Here is a 24,898-nt window from a genome sequence, read left to right as displayed (position 1 = left end):
CAAGGCGACTAAGATTGTCCAATGGCATCTTGCCATTGAAATGGTGAGGTGGTGATGGATTGCTATCAGCATCTCGTCAACACCTCTGTACGGGAGGAAGCCAAAGTGGTTAGGGTGGAATAAATTTTTGTTATTGATCTGAGTGAAAAGCCTCTCTAGTAGGAGTCTCTCAAAGGTTTTAGCGACCTGAGACGTTAGCAAAATGGGGTGATACGACAAACAGCTTGTTGCCTGGATTTGACAATCAAAACCACGGTGGCTGTCTTCCAATCTGTGGGGCACGTCCCTGATTGCCATATCTCGTTAAATTGTTGGAAGAGGAGGTGAACTCCTTCTGGAGGGAAATTCTTCAGAGCCTGGGCCTGTATCCCATCCAGTCCCAGCATAGCCATACAGAGGTGTCTGATTGCCTGTTGTAATTCCGATGTGCTAAATGAACGATCCATCATCCTGCAGTTCGTATGTCTCAACTCTGGGAGTGGTACAAAGGCCCTGACAGGTCGCAGCCAGCCGAAAAATTTTGCGAGGGCCTCTGCCTGGTGGTCAGAGTTGTCAAGACTTAGGGGGTTCGAAGAACTAGGTGGGAGTTGATCAGACCTAGCAGAGTGCGCAAACAATGGAAAATTTTGTGGGGTGTATTCTGGGTGGGGGCGGTGCAGAGATGCCCCCCCAACCACTCCCGGCAAGACTGATAGACCATGTGGCAAAGGAGAGCACCAAGCTTTTTATATGTTGCCCACCACTGGAGGGATGCCAGCTGCCATGCTTTCTGGAAGGCTCTTCTTTTCTTCACCTGTAGTTGGCAACAATGTTGAGTCCACCATGGAGGAAAGGTAGATGGGCTTAGTTGCAGGTTACTGTGTGGGTTTTCTCCACCATTCAGATCTGATATATGAAATCCTGGTAAGTCTGAGAGGTTTGATGGCTTGATCAGTTGTGGCAAAGGTAGTTCGAATACTGTTGCCAATCTGTTTTGTAGAGTATTCTGATTGAGATGGGTAGACCTGGAGTCCCTGGAGGGAGCACCGTCAGGAGGATCAGTGCATGATCACTCATGAGGGTGTCAGTCTCGGGGGACCATGTGGCCAACCCCATCAAGTCCACAATGCAAAACAGTATGTCAATTGCTGTCCAGTCTGAAGTGAGTAGGGGCTCCTGTGTTCCAGCAGCTTAAATCTGCTGTTAGGAACCATGACAATAAGATGAGTCCCACCATGTTCGGGAAGTAGCAATCGTCATCCCAGTAAGAGTGATGGGCGATCCAGTTGCCACCAAGAATTCATGGACAGTAATGGTTGCTGACTATTGTGTTTAGTAGGGTCATCTAAAGGTGATTCAGTGGCATGTGTATGTTGATATGAAAATTGGGTATCAGTGGCCAGTGTAGATATGCACCTCCAGGTATTCCATGTCTTGGTCTGTTGAGTGAGCCGCCTGTTGACGTGCTGGCCAGTGGTTCATCACTGCTGTTAGTAGGCCTCCGCCCTGTGTATTGTTCCGGCTGAGGTGAAAAGTGTGTAGCCGGATAATGGTTATCCAAGTGTCTGGAGTCAGCCAAGTTTCCTGTAACATTATTATGCCTGCTGTGCACCACCAGTCTGTAGCTACGAGTTCCTTTTTTGATCTGAGTCCCTGTATGTTCCATTGAGTGATGCGGAGTATGTTTGAGCCTGTATTTGTTTTAGGAATGTTGGGAGTTGTTAGTTGATGATCGTCGCCACAGTTTGACTATGTCTGCTGAGGTGAGAGGGTGAGGATCAATAGTAGGAGTGGCTACTGTAGAGTTCAGGACAGGACGACAGTCCATGTCAGAGTTGGGGCCGTCTGTTTCTAAGGTGGTCTGCTGTGTTGTTGGGCCAAGTTTGTGAGCTCCATTTCTTTCTGTTTGTAAGTTTGGTGGTTGGCTAGTCTGCTGGGCAGGACTGGCATTTGAGAGGTTGAGGTGCAGGCATTTGTTCCTCTGAGTCGAACAGGTAGTCAGTGGTATTGGCGAGCTGGGTGGGCCTGGGGAGATGTAGTTCTAGAGTCTTGCATAGCTGGCAGATGTATGCCCATAGGGCTGCAACCGTTGTCTCCAGGAATGTGACTCGATCAGCGAGGGCTTTAAGATTAGTAGAGCTGCTCTGTTTTGCTGGTGTTGGGTCTGGTGATGAGTGAGACATTGGTTCCTGATCCATCGAGGGCATCTTAGTCTGAAGATTCGAGACCACCTGAGCATAAGTTTGTGAGGGGGGTCTAGAGGAGCATTTTGCCTTTGTGTATGAGCACTGTTGGAGCGTGCTGGTCTTTAGTAGGCACCTCTGTCTGGTATGTCGGGCAGTCCGCTCAATGCTCCCCGCATCGGACACACCCATGTCCTGAGGAGGAGCAGCCGTCCACAGTGTAATCCTGTCCGCAATGGAGACACTGACAGTGACCTCGTCACGTCGCCAGCAAATGACCAGAGGTTAAACAGCGAGAACAAAGCCGCAAATGGAGGATAAAACAGTCACAATGGAACCGTTGGAAGAAATTTGTAACATAGTCGACTTGGCAAGTTCTGGCCACCGAGAAATAGACAGTTGAGCTGGGAACAGTTGAGCCGTGTCTTGATGGGTGAAGTGATGGACCTCTAAGATCTGGAGATGCTGGGCCGTCAGGTTGTCGGCAACTTCCTGCACTGTGATGGATTTGTCCACCCCGTGGAGCCAGTACACCGTCTGTGCACAATCGGGTGCCAGCCAGCCATGGAGTTTGTGGCTGTCGAGGGACATTATGTGTAATGCCTCTTCAGTAGTCCAATAGTCTCTGGTTTTAAGGATTAAGAATCCCCTGCATGAATATTAAACATCCTGTAATTGATCTGGAAACTGAAAGTGTTGCTGAAGAGCGCGGTGTAACCCCACCAGTTGGAGTCTTGGCAAGGGTGACTCTCCCTTTAAGAAAACCATGAAAATATGGTTCGGGGAGTCCCAGCTTATTTTGCCGGAGTTTCTCCTTCTCCACAAGCGGTATAACCACCCTCAGTTTGTCCAGGCAAAAATGCAGTGCCTCAGTCAACAGCAGAAATAAATTGTTGCCTTGCTCCAGGATGGGAGCCGCTTCTAGTGCTGTTTATGGGTGAGCCAGTAGACTGACATCTGCTAAGTCCAGGCACCATGCAGAGTAAACAGGAATAAAACGACCAACCTTGGAAAGAATGTCTGAAAGTCAGCTTTGACTATAAAAAAGAATGGGCTGTGACAGCTAGCTTTGAAAGTTTGCACACCTAGACAAACTCCGAAAACAATTCCTACATGTGCACTTGAGTGAGAAACATGTACTGTACTTTACCTTTTATCCCTGACCTTTAACTTCCAAACTTTTATAGAATCAATGCCCCTTATATACAGGTTAGCATGCCAAATTTTGTTTCTTAATTTTTAATTCATCCTAAAATATTAAACGAAGTAGATGACAACAAATACAAACATACATTCCAATGTTAAGGCATCAAGATTCCAAAATACATGGAGGATCAACTGTGATACGATTATATTATAAAATAAGAGCCAGAAATGTAACCCGCATTACATTATAACAACCAAGAAATATTGGGATATTAAAAATTTGAGATGATTACAATACTTTCCTGTACTATAACAGTTGTGAAAGTAAAATCAGTTTAGACACATTTATTGGAAGACTTACAGACGTAAACAACACTATTCCATTTGCGAATAGAAGTGAATGGATCCATGAACATTGTTGTCTTTCACATACCATACATCAGACACATAAACAAGACGATGCTCTCACGTTTTATCAGATAGATGATTTCTCAGCGTAACAAAAAGTAAAATGATTTTAGAGCAATTTTTTGATGATGTGAAAAAACTGTCGCAGATTATTTGCAGCAGCCTATAATCTGACCATTGATATCAGGTTTTTTAGCATATTATCTCCTGATTAAACACAGGAAATTACAAATGATATACTGTATAGACAGAATTCAAACAAATACTGATTCAAATATATGAATGATGTTACTTAAAGTCGGTGCATTTACACAGGAGAATAGTTAGGATTTCTCTCTGAAATTCTATTTTTCAAACAGCATATATAAATTTAAATTTTGAAATAATTATTAACTTTTTCCATTTAGTCTAAATTTAAAAATTACTAATTAACATAATTTAACTAGATCTAGTCCAGAAATTTTATTATTTGATTAAAAAAAACTGCTTAAAATTTGATTAAATAAGTGACGGCGACTTGTAAGTAACTGAATATGTTAATTTCAATTTAACACAGGCAAAATATCTATATTTATCCATATCACACACTATATTTTTATTCATTCTTAAAAAGTATCAAATATGACAAATGTAATAAAAATAGATTGCTACTAAAACATACTAGTAATTTTGTAAAAAAATAATTGACAATCAACATTCTTTATAATGTAAATTTACAATATACAGTCGAATGCAATAAGTCGACACCCTCGGTTAAGTAGTCAGTTTTCTGTGGTCCCGGCTGACTTACATAGGCATTAATGTTAAAAAACTCCAGTTTACTCGACATCACTTGATAAATCGACATATTTTTGCTGTCCCACACTCCGATAAGTCGACATCCCCTCCTAAAAAATGAATTCACTCCGCACGTGTGGTGCAAACTCATTTTTTTTTTTCAGGAGGGAGAGTCGATTTATTTATTAATATATAATTAATATATTTAATAATATAATAATACATTATTATTATTAATATACATACATATTAATAAAAATATCTTAATATCTTATGTATTTTTATGTATAAAATAAGAACAGATAAACAAAAAGAAAATATACAATCTACATCAACGTCACCAGAATCCAATTTTGCATTTTCTCATGCCAGAGGCATTAAGAATCCTTAGACGTTACTTGCCAACAAGTGACAATTGCGAAAATGATGTTTTCAAGGCATTCATGTTCGTTGAAAAAGAAAGTCGAGATAGTTAAGTGCTCAGACAAACAACACTAAACGAATTTTTCAGTTTATCGTTTACAGAATAATTGTAAATGGAGAACACAATGTTTTGTAAGGCTATGTTACTGTGTAAAGCACTACTGTATTTTATTAATTGTAGTTTTGTGGGTTTTTTTCCAACTTCGCTTTAGTCGACACATTTCCACTTCCCCTTGGGGGGTCGACTTATGTAGAGTCGACTGTATATAGATAATTGTATAACAACTAGTTTAAATACTGTATAATGATAATTTTAAAAGTAGAATTATTTATTTTTTTATTGCTTCATTCTCTCATTCAACAAATATTTTTCAATATTCAGCAATGTAAATCTTAATCTAATTCCAAATTATATGAGGAATATAAAGTCATTAGCAATATCAAAAGATTTTAATCTTCTACCTAGAATATTTCGTGAGAAAAACAAACAAAATAATAAATATTCATTAAAGTCAAACTTGCACTCATAAAATAAAAAAAGCCAGATAAACTGTTGAAAAAAATAAATGTTTTTGGAACTTTTTATTTTCATCTTTCCATCTACAAGATAACCCTCTATAGATGTTTAAAATTGATCAGCTCCTTTAAATTTCGAAAAATGTCTGTTACATCAATCCAAATTTAAGACTACTTTAGAAGGATGATGGTGGACTCTTGAGTATCAGAGTAAGTCTTTGGGCAGTTTGTTTCTCTGCAACATATTCTGATAGTTTCTTGCCTGCTTTCTCATCTGTCAGTGGTATTTGGTACACTCCTGTGGCATGCAGTGACATTTGATGATAGGGAAACTGTGTTTCCATAACAATTATAAACAAATACTGGAAATGACAAAAATAAACAGTTTATTTATTTTAATTCTAAAATAGATACATTGACATGAAACAAAGATATAAGAACTTGTTTATGAAAATAATTGCACAATATGTATTTATATTTTAGAAAATACAAGGAAAGCAGAGTTTCCACAGCTTCCATGCTGCTGGTACACTCAATCTTTTGGTCTGAGGGAATGAGGTCTTTTGGGTTTTTGATGCAGTCAAAGATGGTAAGATGGCATAGTGGAATTATCTCTACATTTCCTTCTGTCATGTTCTTCCTTAGTGTCTTCTTTGCCTCAGAAGTCCTCTTTGACAGCTCTGCATTTTTTTCCTTTGGTTTATGCAAAGAATTCTGGAGTGCTTTGTACTGAAAATTAAAATGGTTCTGAATTAAGTTTCTTGTATATCCATTGTAAGTTCAGAGCAACAGAAAGTCAAAACATACATCTAATGTTACATCATCCTACCATCATTCACTACATTAGAACCTGAATGTCTTTTTGTCAGTGAGAATAAGTCTAACTGTAAGACTAAACCAAATAGTCCTAATCATTTGGTATGAAATAATAAGTCTTTTGGTTCTCTTTTATCATTTGTATTTGGTACAGATGAAAAAGAGGGCCATTCAAATGCTACACTGGTAACACTGTTTGCCAGCTGAAAGTTTAATTAAAAGCGTACAAAAAAAAAGACATCAAAACAAGTTTTACCATGGAAGCCCTAATCCTAACAGGTAAAACAGGGAAAATCCAAATATTGGAATTAAAATGTAGGTATTCAAACTTGACTGAAAGTTTCTCTGCTACTCAGAGCAATAGAAGAATTAATGATAGCTGTAAATAAGTATAAATTAATAAATAAATAAATAAAAAAAAAGGAAGAAGTCCACCACAATCATTGGACATGAAATTATCAGAAACAGCAGGCAAGAATCTGTTGTAGAGAAACAAATTGCCGAAAGACTTAATCTGATACTCAATACTCATCATCATCCTGTTGAAGTATTCTTAAATTTGGATTGTGTAACAGATGTTTCTAAAAACTTAAAAGAACTGTTTGATTTTAGTTATCTGTGTGAATAACATTATAAAATGTTGTTCACACATAAACATTATAAAATGTTTATGAGTGTAAGTTTAAAACTATGTTTATGTTCATTCATGAAGCTGTGTGCAGAGGACACCAGAGATTGACTTCTGACCTAGAGTTCAACACAGATGAGGAGATGCACACTACAGGTTAAATCTCTATATTGTCATCATTTGCTATTCAGTAAACATATATTCACCCTACTACTCCCATAAATATTGGATACTTGGTTAAAATAAAGTGTTAAGTTATTTGGACTCCCAATCTCACCATTGGGATATAGCTGCATATACAAGTGGTTAGGTTAGTCATAAGAACTTACAACAAAGTAGCACAAATTTTCTTATACTATTTTGCATTGGTACCTCAACCCCAGAGCCATTCTATAAGTGAAGTTAACAAACGTTCAATATACACATTAAATATTGCAAAACACAACATATAAAAAATTCTGCATAATAAATTAATAATTAAATATTAGAATAATAAACATCTATAATATAGTCAGCATAAAGATAACACAAAAAACTGAATCTTCATTACAGTATTATCTTAAATTCATATGTTACAATATACTCGTATAAAAATACACAAAAATATATATACAGAAAAAAAAGATTATTAATTATTGATACTTATAAGAGATCTGACCAAAAACAATTTTACATCAGGAGAAATTCTAGAAGTTTACTGTCAATCTGACATGGGAAAAATGGCTATGGTAATATGTTTAGAATTACCACATCTACTTGACTCAAATACCGGTTAACTTAATACACAGTCACTTCGTTTAACCTTAATATCCGGTACTTCTTGATCGAATCTGATCTTCACACATTCCTGAACATTCCTGAAAATTGGAATCCTGCTCTAATGTATTCTTTTGTTCGAATAACCTGAGGCAGTCCTCGGAGAGGACGAAAACGTTCGTTTGGACGATCAAGAAGTACCGGATATTAAGGTTAAACGAAGTGAGTGTGTATTAAGTTAACCGGTATTTGAGTCAAGTAGATGTGGTAGTTTATATGGCTATGCTGGCCAAATATACACAAGATTAGTACTAGCCCTAACTAGGGCCAGAGCCAAACTGGATTTCCTATTGGAATGTAGGAGGAACAAAGTATTCCCTATGACGATATACCGAATACATCTTCCAAAGGGATGTGAATCCCTACTACCGAAGCTGAGAATTCTGTGTCTAGGAAAGGCAATTAGGTCAACTAGAAAGTGCATCTATTCCAAGCTTGATAAATTAATCAAAGAGGAAAATATTCTATGGGAACAAGGCTCAAAAGAGCTAGAGGAAGCAAACAGAAGGGCCGCCGCGTTTGAGGAAATCCTTAAGAGAAACCTCGCAGCAAAGTACAAGAAAAAGATGGCTTGGATTTTAAAAAAGCAGAGACTGGTCAAAAAAGATATACAGGCAATTCCATTAGTATGCTGGGATAACATTTCTCCGCCAGACAGTTTAATTAAAATCTTGGCACATGGGCCGATGCATACACCGGGGACCCCAAATACAAGCCTTAATAATGTCATGCCGAATATTGAAAGGCTGATCAGAGGCATGAATGATGTCCAAAAGGATTATTACAGATGGAGAGCCGCATTAGAAATCTGTTCGGACGAAAGAAACAAAACGCAAGAGAAATGTTTTTGGCATCTTCTACAAAAGACCAAGAACTGGCTGAGGAGGGAACGAATCACGGTATTAAAAGCTGACAAGAGCAGATCATTAGTACTGCTGAAGGAATCCACATACAGAGATCTTATGCAACAATACATCACTGACACGGAATGTGAACCGATTGACGAAGATTTTGTATACAAACTACAGGCACGGTGCACACGCTTTACAAGAACATCTCTTGCCGGGGAGCTGAAATTGAGAAGGATGGTAGTGGCCTCACCAGATACGCCTAAGTTATTCGCTTTTGCGAAAACACATAAGCCCACACAGTCTCTTAGACCCATTCTAGACAAGGCCAGGTCTCCAACGAGACTCCTTGAGAGAGCGGTCCACAAAATGGCAACGAACCATCTAATGGACTACAATCTAATTGTCAAGGACCCCACAGAACTAATAGACATATTAAGGCAAACGCAGCTTACAGATGGGGCACTCTTCACTGTGTTAGATTTTGTCTCATTATACCCATCGATAAAGTTGGAACCATGTTTCTGCGCTCTGAGAGATCTCCTGTTGGCCAAATGCAGAACATCAACACATCGTAAGCAAGCCCTCGAGCTAGCCCATCTCATGTGTTATAATTCCATATTCCAGTTCAACAACAGAGCCTATATACAGAAACGTGGGGTACCCATGGGCAGCCCGCTATCAGGCGATCTGGTGTGAATTAGTTCTACGTAAACTAGAAGAAACCATCATTCCGCAATATAGCGCTAACATAGTTTTATATAAAAGATATGTGGACGATGTATTCATAGTATGGAAAAAGAACACGAACATCATCGATTTTGTAAATCACATGAACAACAATCCGTACGGGTTAACCCTAAAAATTGACCAAACCTCTAGCAACAATGTCCACTTCTTGGATATAGATATCAAACTAAATGGAAGAGAAATTGAAACTGGTATATACTATAAACCTGGCTACATCCCATGGTTTATTCCAGCAAAATCAGCCGACCCATACACGTATAAAATTGCAGCCTTCCGGGCTTTGGTTAGAAGGGCATATACACACCCTTCCAAGATGAGAGATACTAAGAGGGAGCTACGGAGGATAGAGCGCATCGCGATAGCACATGGATACGAGAAAAATCTAATACGAAAGCTAGCAGGAACCTATGCCAGACCAAGAGATACGCAAAATACACACGGTAATCGGTTGCAGGAACAGACCAGCCGATACGCAGTAGTCGAGTACAACCAGCGATTAAAGACCTTATACAAAGAAATCGCAACCAAAACGGGTACCAAGGTGGCATACAAAAGGTCACAAGATGTTTACAAATTGTTGCGCAACGCCAAAGACAAATTGAACCCTCTTAGAGCACCGGGGGTATACAGTATCCCAGTAAGAGATGACAGAGTAGGGCAAGAACTGGTATACATCGGCTCCACGAAAAGATCAATACAACAAAGGGTCAAAGAACATAGGTATGATATAAGCCATCAACGGTGTACCACCGCCTTATCAACCTACGCCACAGATCCGGAAATACACGCTGACCTGAACAACACCAGATTGATAAACTCAGCATTGCAAACGGATGACATCAGGGCCCTAGAGGCCCTAGAAATATACAGGGCCGGACGCACTGGAAAATGCATAAACACCAAAGACGGCAACACTCTGTCGCACGCGTGCGTTACGTGTGTGACGAATACGAAAAAGGCAACGCGTCATAGCGCACGCGTATAGTCAAATTATATTCGAATATTTTGAAAGTTCCTCGAGAAATTAATTCAAAAAATTGGAATCCTGCTCTAATGTATTCTTTTGTTCGAATAACCTGAGGCAGTCCTCGGAGAGGACGAAAACGTTCGTTTGGACGATCAAGAAGTACCGGATATTAAGGTTAAACGAAGTGAGTGTGTATGTTTAGAATTACATATACAGTAGTTTTTTTATTGAAATAATAGAATGATCAGCTATCTCATCTAAAAAGAAATTACAATTATCAAGAATTACAAGAGCAGGTTTTTTTTCAAGCTACAATAGCCCAAAAAACAAAGACAAGTGTAAATAACAAAATGAATTTATTACCAAAAGTTAGGTACTGTACAAACCTAGTTACCTTTCAACATAATCACCGTGAAAATTGAGGAATTTGTTGTATCTGTGGATGAGCTTTTCCATCTCCTCTTCATAGAATGTTGCCGCCAGTGAATTGAGATGGCCTTAACGACGTTGTTTTGAAGATTGTCATTAGTCTCGAACCTCTGCCCTCCTAGCCAGTTTTTCTGTTCAGGAAAGAGGTGGAAGTCACTCGGCACTAAACTGGGGCTATGCACTGGGTGTTTAAAGGTGGTGAAGGCTTCCACCTTTCAGACTTCCACCCAGCTTGGAACTTTTTAATATGTGAAGATTTCTACCTCTTTCCTGAACTGAAAATATGGCCAGGAGGGCAGAGGTTTTGAGACTAATGACGATCTTCAAAACATCATCATTAAGGCCATCTCAATTCACTGGCGGCAACATTCTATGAAGAGGAGATGGAAAAGCTCATCCACAGATATGACAAATTCCTCAATCTTCATGGTGATTATGTCGAAAAGTAACCAGGTTTGTAGCTAACTTTTGGTAATAAATTCATTTTGTTATTCACACGTCTTTTTTTTATGGACAAATGGAGGTTGAAAAAACCACTCTCGTATTTACATATTTTCTTATATTACATAACAGCTAATTATAGCTTAAGGAACAAATAAATCAAGTGAATTTACATTCTGTATCCAATAACATAGTACAGACATGTTTCTATGTTGATCACATTTTTTTTTTGTATAAATTTTTAAAATTATCTACTTTTTTTTTTAACTGTTTGAAAATAATGGCACTATATGTAAATTCAGCAAAGGAAATGTAAACAGAAATTAATTGCTATATAAAAATTCGATCAATATTTTGGGGTGGGATGTATGACATTATCTAAGTTAGAAGCATGTTAAATAACTGCTGAGTTTCATAGCAATTGATGAAATGGCCTAGTAGTGTATAGTGAACAAACAAACAAAAATTTCTCATAACTATCACCTTTTCAAATTACTGGAGCAATCAGATAAAAACAAAACCTTTAAATACCAGTAACAGAACTTTAACGAAAACATGAAACTTTTTCAGCCTTCACCAAGGCCTGCCTTGGGTTTTTTTTTTTAACAAAACAGAATTCCAAAATGGAATGTTAGAATGATGATAATCAAAACATTTATGATTTTTAGTCTATCTACCATATGAATCTGGCTTATGTTGCGAGATATTCGAAATTTTAAAAACTGATTATTTGAATATTATCATTTTCGTATTAATGTTTTCGTTAAAGTTCTGTTACTGGTATTTAAAGGTTTTGTTTTTATTTAAAAAAATTCTCTTTAATAGATATAGATTATAGAATTTACCATATTGTTATATGGTAATTAACAATCTATCTATCTATAAGATATTCTATAAGATCAAGTATAGTTATTCTGAAGACAAAGAATTGCAGATAATGTATATTATGACAGATTTTACCAGTCATTTTGAAAAAATCATACATTGCTCAATCAATCAAATCAATTATTGATGCTGTTAGATGAGTAGCTGAAGATTATAAGCAACAATACTAAATTTGTAAACTAATCAATATGAAAATTATCCAGTTACTGGTACTAAAAATAAACACAATTTGCATTCTGCAAAAAACTGATTTTTAAATCTAATTCATACTCTACTTTCTTGTTTACTTTTGTCAGAACTTGCAATAGAAAACAACAAAATTTATTAAATATTAATTTTTTATTGTTATTTTTTTTAGAATCATAATTCTCTTATAATTTGAAAATTTTTGTGAAAGATTACAATTTTCTGTTTTTAAAATTTCATAATATATTAATGTTTCCTGTTATCACTTAAATCAATCATAACATTTTATGAAAGTTCTATAAAAATTTTATTACTACTTTGTGAACAGTTTGTGAATATTTTTGAAAGTAACGAACCATTCTGAACAAAGAATGCTTCAGATTGAAAATGTTCAATTTTTTTGAAAATGCTATTTTGAATGCTAAATTGTCTCAGCATGCAAGAATATACTACTAATTCTTTTGAACTGAATGAAAGTAAAATGGGAAGAGCAGATAGCAGGTTAGCTGGGTTAAACAGCATGTAGATTAGAACTGTTCAGTGAAAATACTACATCTTCCTGACTACTATGAGTCATATCACTGCACCAAGATAGTAAATAAAGTATAATGTGTCCTTTATGATTTGTTAACATTATTGTCACTTATTTATTATTTATTTTACAATCAAAATGAAATGTTAATTGACAGTTGATTTCCATCTCCTTTTAACAATTATACCTGCATTAAAAGCAAAAAGAAAACAAAAATATTTACAAAAGAATAATAATAAAATGTACAGTACATATTTAATTATAATTTTAGTGATGAGATTATATAGCACTATATATCTATAATCTAACAATAAAAGAAATACATAAATAAAATACATTTGAATTTAAATACATTTAAACTGACAAACAAATTTGTTGTTTATATTAAATTATTCCTACAAGCTGCCTAGTCCAAATACATAAGCTCGCCAGATAAGAGTTCTTTAAAACTCTAGGCATATTATGGACATGAAAATTGCAAAAAGAGGACTGAAAATAAACAGCAGCTTCAGGAATGTATTAGAATTTAGTATCACAAGTTTTGTATAGAATACTTGAAGAAACTCATCTGCTCTATACCAGAATGCTGCAAAGCTGTTATTAAGACTCGAGATCCTAAAAAATTTTAGGATCCCATTCAACAAGAAATCAATATTTGTTATGTTTTTTAAACCTATTTTTGCACTGAATTCCCCCTTTTTTGTTTCTATGGCACATTCTTGAAACAATGCTTGTTAACAGTATTGGTGAAACTATGATGTGAATAAATAATACAGTATATAGTATTTGAAAATGTAAAAAAACATTTACTAATTTGTTGCTTAAACATTATGTAGTGTAATTAATCGATCACATGGCATTTCTTCATCTTTTATTTCAGTTGATGAAATAAAAGATGAAGAAATGCCATGTGATCAATTAATCACACTACATAATGTTTAAGCAAGAAATAAGAATAATGAAACAGTTTCAGATTATCAAACACTTACTAATATAAAATATACTGTAGGGCTTTACTAAAGTACCAGGGCCGGCCATCGGGGGGGGGTGCGGCGGATGCTACGCACCGGGGCCCCGCGATTGAGGGGGCCCCAACATTATCAAGAATGCAGTATTTTTAGTAATTTTTCTGAAGTAATTAATGTATTAGCAAGAACAAAATCACGCTTTAAATAAACATGCATTAATATATGTTCGTGTTTGTAAATTTTTTTATTTTAGAAAAACATTTGGGCCCAAATAGTTTCTTGCACCCGGGCCCCTTTATCGAGAAGGCCGGCCCTGTAAAGTACATGTTCTTTTGTGTAAATGTACAGGATGTATAAGTATAAACAAAATAGCATTGTAACATACATTTAGCAATTATACTCATTGACCTATCTTTTATTGTGTTCTATTCATAATTTTTAAAAATTCTAAATTTTTCCTTTAAAACAGAAATTTTTTGTCCATTAAATTGACTGTCTACTGTATTACAAAACCATTCTAGAAAACTATTCTAAGAATTTGAATAGTTTTTGGAATTAAAATATCATAACATCTTTCAAACACAAAATTTTTATGTAAAATAACCTTAGATGTTTATCTAAGGTCATTCTTAGAAAATAACTGATGACAACTACAATAATATGAAATGATGTAATAAACAGTAGGTAAAAAAAAAATAAACATTGCCTCAATGACAAGATAATCCAGGAATTTCTATTTTGTATTTTTATATTTTACTAATCATTAATTGTTCATGTATTCTGTATATTCACTGAGAATACAATAAAATATTATTGATTAATATTAAAAAATATAAAAATGAATAGATTTTTCTATAACAAATTCTTAATTAACATTATTTTATTTAATAGCAAGGTTGAGGCTGAAGTTTTAAACTTAAAAACACGTACATCGGATGTTCAGTGCTGCTTTCCTATAAGCCTAGAAGTTGGACAATGGTGTTTGGAAAGTCAGTGGAATCATGCTCGACGTTCCAAACGCCATTATCAAACTTCAAGGCTTACAGGAAAGTGGCACTGAACATCCGACATACACGTTTTCGCGGTTGAAACTTCGGCCTCAACCTTGCTATTAATTTGTATTTCATTAATATTTTTTAATATTTCAAAAAATTTATTTAAGTCTAAATAATTAAAAAATAAACAACATATAAACTAATTATTTTAAAAGATTTGGATAATTTATAACTTATTTTAAAAATTATTTGCATTATTTATTGAATATTGTATATTAATACATAGTTCATTTATATTTTTGAATATTTTGAACATATAACTGTATGAAATGACTATTAATCATAACAGCTTAAATACAGTAATTTTAGTCTGAAAAACAATTGTTTGGCCATTATAACTATCAGTTCTGCTTAAAAACAAAATCAAAATAACATTTAAACATATTACAAACTTAGAAATTACAAAATACAAAATTACTGACATTAAAAGTAAAATATAAATGCAATATTAACAGATAATTATTTATTGTGATATTGTCACAATGCCAGGCTGCAATTGTCAATCATATTTTTAATTTATTTAACTTACAATATATGCCCTCCACGTCAAATTAGTAGTGACTTGCCCCTGTAATCATACTTTTCTTTAATTAACAACAGAGTCGCGCTGGTCATCTATCAAATATTTTTGGGAGAGGGGAATTTTTTAATTGAAATAACACAATTCTGGTTTGCATTGGAAGTTCATATACAGTTAATTGGGACCTCCAGCCCCTAAGGTTTCCATATCTGGTCTTGTCTTTCATCTACCTAACTCCATTAACAAGATTAAGGAAACACAGATGGACAGACATACAACAGTGGGAATTTATAAGTGTACAATTTTTCCAAATTGCAACCCAACAAACCTAATTTTGAGGAAGTAATGAAATTAAATATTTTTTAGGACATTTGCTTAAAGATGGAATATTTAATCTTTTTTTCTTAAAAGATAATCTAATTTCATTATTATTATTAAATATTGTCTATTAATCTTAAACTTCAATTAAGTTTTTCACTCCAGAATGTTTTCATCCTTTGTAAGACCATCCACAGCACATAATTTTACTATATAGAGGACATTTCCTAGATTGAAAGACAGAGTGGTAGTAACATTCATTTATAAGAAGCTGAGCAAATACCCCTCCATATCCCAAAGATTTTGAGTAAAACTCACAGCAATATAAAAGCCCTGCCTTTTGGACCTCAATAAAAATAGCTTTTGTGCATTGTACATTCAGGATATTTTTAAAGAAATTGCTTATATCAAAGACACTGCAAAAGAACATAAAATCTTGAGAAGAATTCTGCTAGTAGAACTAATGGTAAAACAGATATCAGTCCTTTCAAACATCAAAGAAACTGGTTTGATGTTTGAAAGGACTGGTGTTCTAAAATTTTTCACTATACAGTTTTTGGTGTTCAAACAGAGTAATGAAATTATGCACTGAGGATGACCTTTAAAATATTTTGGAGGGAAGAAGCTTTAACTAAAATTAAACTGTCTATTTGAGTGTATAGCTCTTCATCAGGATACATAAGTAGATTCTTAGTCATCCACTAAGAATCTACTTATGTATCCTGTTTTAAAAGGAACCAGACAGCATATGAGTTATTACATAATGAAAAAGACCTGCAATGTACTCTTGCATTACTAGGTACATATAATACTGATAGATGATACAACATTCAACAGCAATTGAGAATATATCAGTACTACCTCCCGTTCTCTTGCAAGAAGACTAAAAAAACACAATTGACATCAGGAAAGGTCTTTATATCATGGTCCTAGGTATGGTAGCAATAGAACCAAGAATAGAGGTGTTACTACATGAAATATCATCTGATCTGTTAGAAACAAAGAGAGAGATTAAGTTCTCTCTCAACCCTGAAACAATTGAACCTTTATTTAACAGCAAAACAGAAAATTGCATTAACTTTTTGGGTAGAAATGCATTTTCAATGGCTTGGAAAGCACTCTGAGGTTCAGTTATATATTTACTGCTAATTTTAATTTCTATGCTCAAAAAAAGAAATTTGGTTAAAGAAAATTAAAATGTATCGTACACTATGTATGCGATAAGAATTCAAATCTTGGAAAGAATTGTTAGTGGAACTAATGATAAACATGTATCAGTATGAACATCAAAGAAACTGGTTTGGTGTTTGTAAGGACTAGTGTTCTAAAATTTATCCTAATGTGTTTTTGTATAACTGTATAATAAAATTAGGCACTGATGATGGATGATGTTTGAAAGTATTTTGGTGTGAAAAAGTTTTTAACTAAAGTTTAAGGTTAGTGAAGAATATGTTTTCTTCAATTTTATGTAAGTTAGCAATTAGAATATTCTTTTATTTATTTATTCTTATGAAAATTAAAACTGTCAATTTTAAGTTTATATTTAATGTAATTAAGAATGTTTATTATTCTGAATAATAATTATAAACAATAAAAAATTAAGCTTAGTATTACTCCAGTGTATGAGAAATTCCTTTGACAATCAGTGGAATACAAAAAAAAATTGTTCTACAAATCCTTTTGAATTGATTAAATCCGAATATAAATAGTTTACTCAGAAATAATAATTTAATGCTTTACGAACAGAAAAAATGCCAAAGTTTATTCAAATTCAAATTAAAATCAGAGTTTGACATAAAATATATTTCAAATCATATTGCCAAAATTTTATAAAAAGCTAATTTAATAAAGTAATTTAAAAATTTTTCAGTTATCTCATTTTCTAAAAAAATTGTTTAAAAAGCTTTGGAATGACAAATATTAAAACCTATAGCCCATAGAATTTAGGAACATACTACTACTTTTCATCTTAGTGTAATCAACAAGGAATTATTTTCAAAATCGGTTACTGCATAGAATGCCGATGTGTTCTGTTACGGTCTTAGAAAAACACTTACAAAACAGAGTATCGCACAAACAATCCAAAAGTATTCTATTTTTTTTTTCATAAGCTTCATACCTACATTGACAATTTCTTTGCACGGCCATTGTTTTAGCAAAATCATCATGAACATCTATAAAACCACATTTGGATTTCAGAACAAATTATTTGACAACCATAAATTACTCAACCGTTCCATAGAATGACAGACTCTGTTACAAGTAAAATATATATGCAAAAATAACAGGTTATTAGAAAATGACTATTTTAAATATCACGAACACTACGTCATTTCATTCTATTCTATTCAACTTTCGTTCTAAATATATTAAAAATATAGGCCTACTATGAGATTATACTATTTATCTGCATAGATACTTAAATTATTAAACAGTTAACTTTTGACACACAGTTTGTACCAGTTAATAAAATAGGCAAAGGCAAAGTTGATTTCCAATAACACACTTTATCTGATTCTGATATATGGAATATTAATTATGAATTGATTAAAATAGATTTAAGATATTTTTGAAAGTACCACAGTAGGCCTACCTGCAGTATATAAACTATTAAATGTTTTAAAACTATAAAATATTAAAAATTTTAATATTTATCCATCGAAAGAATAAACTGAAACTCCTCGCTTTATAATTAAATATAAGGAATTTCAATTTATTCCTTAACGCTATAAATATACATTTGTAATAATATACAAAACCTAACGCAGCATGCGAAAAGTTTTTCGAAAACCTGGCAAATTGGCACAGACATGGATAAATCATTCACTATTTTGTTTTTAATCTTGATAATTCGTAATTAATTAGAAATATTTCGAAATCGTTCACGTTTTTCGAATTTAAAATTTTACTGCAGTAATCCATACTTTCCATATTATGTTTAAAATGCACGACTTCCGACGCCATATTTGTTTACTGGTCTGAGATTAACATGCGCCGCAACAGATGGCGCCACGTGCAGTTTAAACAACCGATCAAATAAAAGTTGTTTATACGGCGATCGATCGGAAAATAAAAATCATGCAAATATTTCGTCACCGATCGGTGACGTAATTTTATGGAGAGAAAATTAATTTACATTAAATTATGTATTTAAAACTTTTAAAACAATTTACATTTCAAAATATTATTTAAAAAATTTAAATCTAGAAGATTAAAACAGCAAATTTTCTTTTATAGATCACGCTTTTACATAACTTATACATCGATATTATGCGAATATATAAATAGGATATTGCGATAATATAATGTCATTAATACACTTAAATAATTATTTAAATTAGAATAAAATTTAGAATTTTTCTTCACGTAAGTTAAAATTTAAATTCATTGAGTAAATATAGAATTCTATACTTACTCTATGTTTAAATTCTCTTAATTTCAGAGTAGTTCTTTTTGTACAGTAAATCATTGAAATATCCAATTTAAAAACCGTACACATCTCTCAAAAGTACAAACAGTTTTCGGACTAAATTCACGATTGTTATATAAAATATATTATATAAAAAATTAAATTATAATTTCCTTTGCTAATTAAATTTCTCGAGTATAAACGAAGAAGAGATTTTGGTGCGTAATCCGCTTCCAGTTATTTTAAACACGCCGTTGATAACGTAGTTATTTTTAAATTTATCATCAATTATTTTTTTTATATTTTTCGAGAGTATTTATATATATTTCAGTCACTTTAGAACAAAATTAAGATGGTTTATATAATGAAAAATTCATTTTTCTTATATTTAGCGTCGCGTGCTAACAAATTACATCATTAATCTCCAACCAACATGCAAATATGGCGACTAAAATAGAAATTCTCCATTTAAAACGCACGAAGAATTGTCTTATCTATTATAAATTTTCACAATTCTTTCTTTATTCGAATTCGGACGTTAAACTTTTTACTCTTTTTATTTTAAAATAGATTAATAACTCTATAAATATTTCTATCGTACATCTTAAAATACACGGTATATCCATTTTACCCGACCTCGCACCAGGGTCATAGTCCTTTCGACAAAATAAAAAAACAAAAAAAAAAAAGGCAACGAAAGAATCGACACTAATTCCGTATTAATATTTTGTTCTCCCGGAAATACATCAGAAAAATATTAAAATATTATTATAAACAATACAAAGAAATTCTATACAATAATGAATATTCATAAATAAAAGTATAGTTATAACTTAACTAATGTTGCGTTATGCGCTTATTTAAATATAAAAAAAATATTTTTAACCTAAAAAGAAAATAATTAAAGAAAATTTTCAGATGCAGCATTTAAAAGAAAATTTTATTCGTTTGTATTCGTATTTGAACAATTTTATTGGAAAAAAAAATTAGAAAACTTCAAAAATATTTCGATGACGTATAATACGAGTATTTAACGATTTATAAATTTAATTATTTTTATTCTAAATAATATATAAGATAATAATTACATGTGAATATTTCTGAGAAATAATTTTCGTATTTATATACCAAACAATAATAATAGCGTTTAAGATCGTTTAAAACGTTTATTTATATTATTCCATATGAAATAATATAAATAAACGCTGTACATGTGTGTATGTGTGTATATTACACACACAGGTATATACGCACGCCGAATAATTACTTTTATGAATATATCGGAAAGGTAATTGGGAGAAATGAAAGATTAATTAGTAATTCGGAAAATCTTTGGATTGCCGACCTTTAAAAGTATTTATTTTTTCTATCTCGACATTAAATATTGAAGCTACCGGCACCGATCTCGATTCACTCACCCAATAAACCAATCCACCGTATCTCGTAGATATTCCGGTAGTTTATCCAGTTTGGCAACGTTTAGGATTTATCCTTAGTATACGTCGAATGAGTTCTGTGATTGTTTTCACTCGTAATAATTGCTGACCTCCGATCAACTCCACGACGTCAAATTCAACATGGCCACTGCTCTTCGACATTATTGCGCACACTACTTCGCGCACTACTCACCTGCCCAATAGATGGAGCTACATAAATGACTTTTTTTCTTTGTGTTTTTATTTTGTCGTAGAGAACGATAAATTTAGAAAATAATATCATTTTGTCGTTTAATTACATAATATATAATTTACGTATTTTATTACGAAAATTATATTATTTATAAATTAATAAATTATATTAAATTTGACGTATTCGAACATGTACAAAAATCTTAACCGGTTTATCTTAAATACTGTATAAAGAAATAATTTTAATATTTTTATTATTATATTTATTATTATATTTAATTTCTTGATTTTAAAGTCTATTTTATAACAACTCGCATCTATATTCTGCATCGGATTAAAATAATTCTCAATGTTTATATAACTAGAGTATATTTATAACTTAACTGGTGATATATTCAATGGGAGATTTTAGTTAAATTTATATTTTAAGGAACACGCTCTAATTCTCTAAGTTACGACTCTACACGGTATGATAAACAAATATACAAAATAATCTAATTTTATGCTAACGTCCGCAGAAAAATAAACCGATTGCCGAGTGAAATCGGTTTGTCCGACTTGGTTAGGACGATTTTAAATAAATTATTAAAATAAATATTTATTTCTCATAAAACTGGTATTTGTATAAGATATACAAACCTTCAACGTACTCTACTGTACATATTCGATTGGCATTTAAACTAAATAAACGTTTAAAGTTTTATAACTATCGAATGTCGTGTAAGAAACGATAATTGCAATCCTGTAATTATAAATTTATTTAAATTGCGATTAGGCTATTATTTTGCTCATTTTTGCATTATATAAAGCTATAACGAATCTTAATTAGGCAAAAATGAAATTATACTTATACAATTTTGTAATTAATATTTGAATTTCGACAGGTTAAATAATAATAAATTTAATTAAAATTTATTTGTCACAAGTATATTTGAAAGTATTAAAATTAAATTTGTTTCTAAAGGAATCTATTGCCGAAAACATATAAATAACTTCTTTTCATCAGTAGATATGACATTTCATTTACCCGTATTTGAATTGCCTTATGAGGATGTTTTCTTATCACTTGTCGAAAAATTTACACACATCTGATGTAAATTTATCCTTCATTTCAATGGGTTGTAAGGCGTTTCGGCCTTTGAAGCTCTTATCAGACAGGAAGAATAACATATTAAAGCCAAACAATGTATTTAGCAATTTATTTGGTTTTAATATGTTATTCTTCCTGTCTGATAAGAGCTTCAAAGGCCGAAACGCCTTACAACCCATTGAAATAAAGGATAAATTTGTAGAAGATTTTGTACGTGAATTTTGTATGCGAATAGATCTCTACAAAGCAGTTCAAATATGTAAATATATAAATAAGTCGGATTTATTGTGACCTCACAAAGACAGTCTAAAACTCAACGGTATGATCGACCAATACGAAGAGTTCGGAGATCCGAAAAAAATGCATCGTGAAAATACTTTCCGAAATGGAATCAGATTATTGCATATAATATTGCAGCAACTGAATGCAATTACTCCAATAGCATTCAGTCATTCGTATCAATTCGGCTCAATCAGGTAGCTCAGTGGCGACAATTCACTATACTATAATTAAAATTTTTTCGAAGGTAACTTTTTAAAATGGAAAATAAAATTCATTTATTCCGAATATAAGATTTTTCTGAAATGTTTAGAACCGCTTTTTACGGCGGAATGCAACTTCTATAACTTATAATTACGTCTAGTGCACAATTACTTAGCGATAAAATAATTGCTTTTGATTTTTGATTTTCGGACCTGAGAAATAAGATTTACGCTGTACGAAGTAATTTCCTTTTAATTTTTCTATATACGGTACGATTATCAATGCATTTCGAAATTTATATGGATTAAATATAGTTTCTTAAATTCAAAATAAAAATAAAATTAGCAATAGCACAGCAATAAAATAAAATATAAAGCAGAAAAGAAAAAAAATTTATCTAATTCTAGATTTGAGAGAGCTAAACGAGCTAATATAGTAAGCTGTCGCAAAGCAGTTCAATACTTTATGAAGAACCATGTTGCACAGTTTAATGTGATTGACGTAAAATTATGTTAGAATCAATGATAAACCGGTCATTACAATTAACGAAAATAATTTGTAAACTAATTATTTTTGTTATGGATTTAGGAGTAACTCTAAGTTATAGCAAGAGTAGGACAAACAGTATGTTTGTCTCGAGCATAAACATGTCAAGGACTAAGGACACAATATATATATTGTATATATGTTAAATAAAATTTAAAGGATCAGAAAGAAACAAATTTAACATTTTATAAACACCATAATATAAAACTATAAAATCAAAATTTTATTAATGAAATAATATTTCCATAAATATAAATTAAATAAATTGTATTAACTGTTATTTTGAGAAACGCAGGACAATAGTGTGACCCGGTTGCATAAAAACCAGGCACCAGGGTCAGCTATTTTTATAGCTGACTATAAAAATAGTTTATAAATATAACAATAAAAATCAATTTTTATTGTTAGATTTATTATAACAAATAAATTATACACGCGTTCAAATGACTTTATATTTAATTTATCATAATTTCACAATAATTCAAAATTTTATGATAAATCAAATAAAGGCGTAAATTTAACAAATTTAAGTAACTGAAACTAAACAAACGAATCTCTAACAATCTACTTGAAAAATGCAATGCACTTCTAAGCTGTCATTCCAACAACTATTAGTTATAATATCCATACTTTGCATTTTTAACTTAGTTCATTACGTTTGTGTTTTTGACACATTTCTTTTATGCGTAAATGCTCTTCAGTATCTTTTAAATGACAATTCCTTTCTTTCGGCTTAGATCGATGAGTTTAGAACTGCTGTCACCGAATAAGCAGAAAAAATAAATAGTCGCTTCAAAGTAGACACTAGAGAATAAAATGGCAAGGAGAACAATTTAAAGTGTAATCGGCTTGTTCATTCCATATAAGTTCCTTTGAAGATTTGTATACATAAATTTGAATGGCGATACAATCACAGTAAACGAAGACAGTAAATTGTTTGTGTTAGGAATACAGGTAGTGTAACGTGTCACTTTAAGTGATTTATTTTGATACCAGTTTTAATAAATGTTTTTATAAATAAATATAAAACGATAATACACGGAAACATTAATGGATAGTTACATATTTAAAATTTAATTTGAATCACCGATGAGAAAAATCGAATAAAATAGGCTATACATAGGCCACTATACAAATGTACTGTACATGTCAAACAAATCAATACTTTATTAATTTTATTTTACTAATATTAATTTTATTTATATATTTTTCATTTTTCATTTCTTATTTGTACCAAAAGACTCAATTAGCGACTAAAATAAACGAGTATTGTTCGAGGTAATAGTTGAATATTCGACATAGCTGAAGTGACACGATTATATAACCTCTGTTATTTAATGAATGCTACATTTGGATATAATATAAATATAAATAACCTAACATAATTATTATTTTAAGAAAAGTGATTGAAGACATATATAAAAAAAAATAAAATTCAAGCTAAAAGCACCAAAAAACGAGAACATTGAAATAATGCATCTATATCATCGATGAAAAGTTTAAAATTCCTTTGTTATAATTAGGCTACAATTTGAAAATATTGCAGACTTATAAATTTCCACTGTCGGTGTCTGGCTGTCCGTTTTTCCTTAATCTGGAGAAACGAGTATGACAGATGAATTTCGAGACCAAATATGGCCTCAGGCGCTAGAGGCCCGATTAACTATATTCGAGCTTTCGATTTATACCGGATGTCACGTTATTTCGATTCAAACATTTTTATCCCGAAAGGAAATTACTGTAGATAGTTGACCGACACGAATCTATTGCTAACGGAAAGGTATGATGTACCGGGACAAAACACTACTAATTTAAGGTAAAGAGAGTACATTTTAAATTAAATAAATTAAAAATATGATTAAAAATTGCAGTTCTGCATTGTGACCTAGCAGAACTGCAATTTTTGCATGATGCTCGTTATAAATAATATAAATAATTGCTCGTTGTAATTTGTAATCTTTCTATAGTTATTTTAAAATGTAAACAGAAATACTGCGTTTGAAACAAAACGTTGATTTAGAAATTGATTTTGATATTTAAAAAAATATTTAAGTACTGTGTTTACATTTATTAAATTTATACAAGCAATGCGTATAAAATTCAAATTTCATCTTTTATTTAACTGTAATACTGAATAAAAGCTTATTAATA

General features: G+C 32.4%; 1 long non-coding RNA gene across 2 annotated transcripts; it reads right to left on the bottom strand.

Moving 5' to 3' along the window:
- Window positions 1-5,483: 5,483 nt before the first annotated feature.
- On the bottom strand, window positions 5,484-20,593 carry LOC136970499 (uncharacterized). Of its 2 annotated transcripts, none has more exons than XR_010879999.1 (2): window positions 20,419-20,593; window positions 5,484-6,161 (listed from the first exon to the last, which is right to left on the bottom strand). It is a non-coding gene; the product is annotated as an uncharacterized lncRNA (long non-coding RNA). The 2 variants fall into 2 exon arrangements; XR_010880003.1 differs by lacking the exon at window positions 20,419-20,593 and adding an exon at window positions 18,516-18,688.
- Between the last annotated feature and the right edge of the window lie 4,305 nt (window positions 20,594-24,898).

This window comes from Centruroides vittatus, unplaced genomic scaffold (genome assembly GCF_030686945.1).
Source record: "Centruroides vittatus isolate TY-2023 unplaced genomic scaffold, ASM3068694v2 contig_10, whole genome shotgun sequence".
NCBI lineage: Eukaryota > Metazoa > Arthropoda > Arachnida > Scorpiones > Buthidae > Centruroides > Centruroides vittatus.
This window is presented reverse-complemented; position numbering and strand designations above follow the sequence as displayed.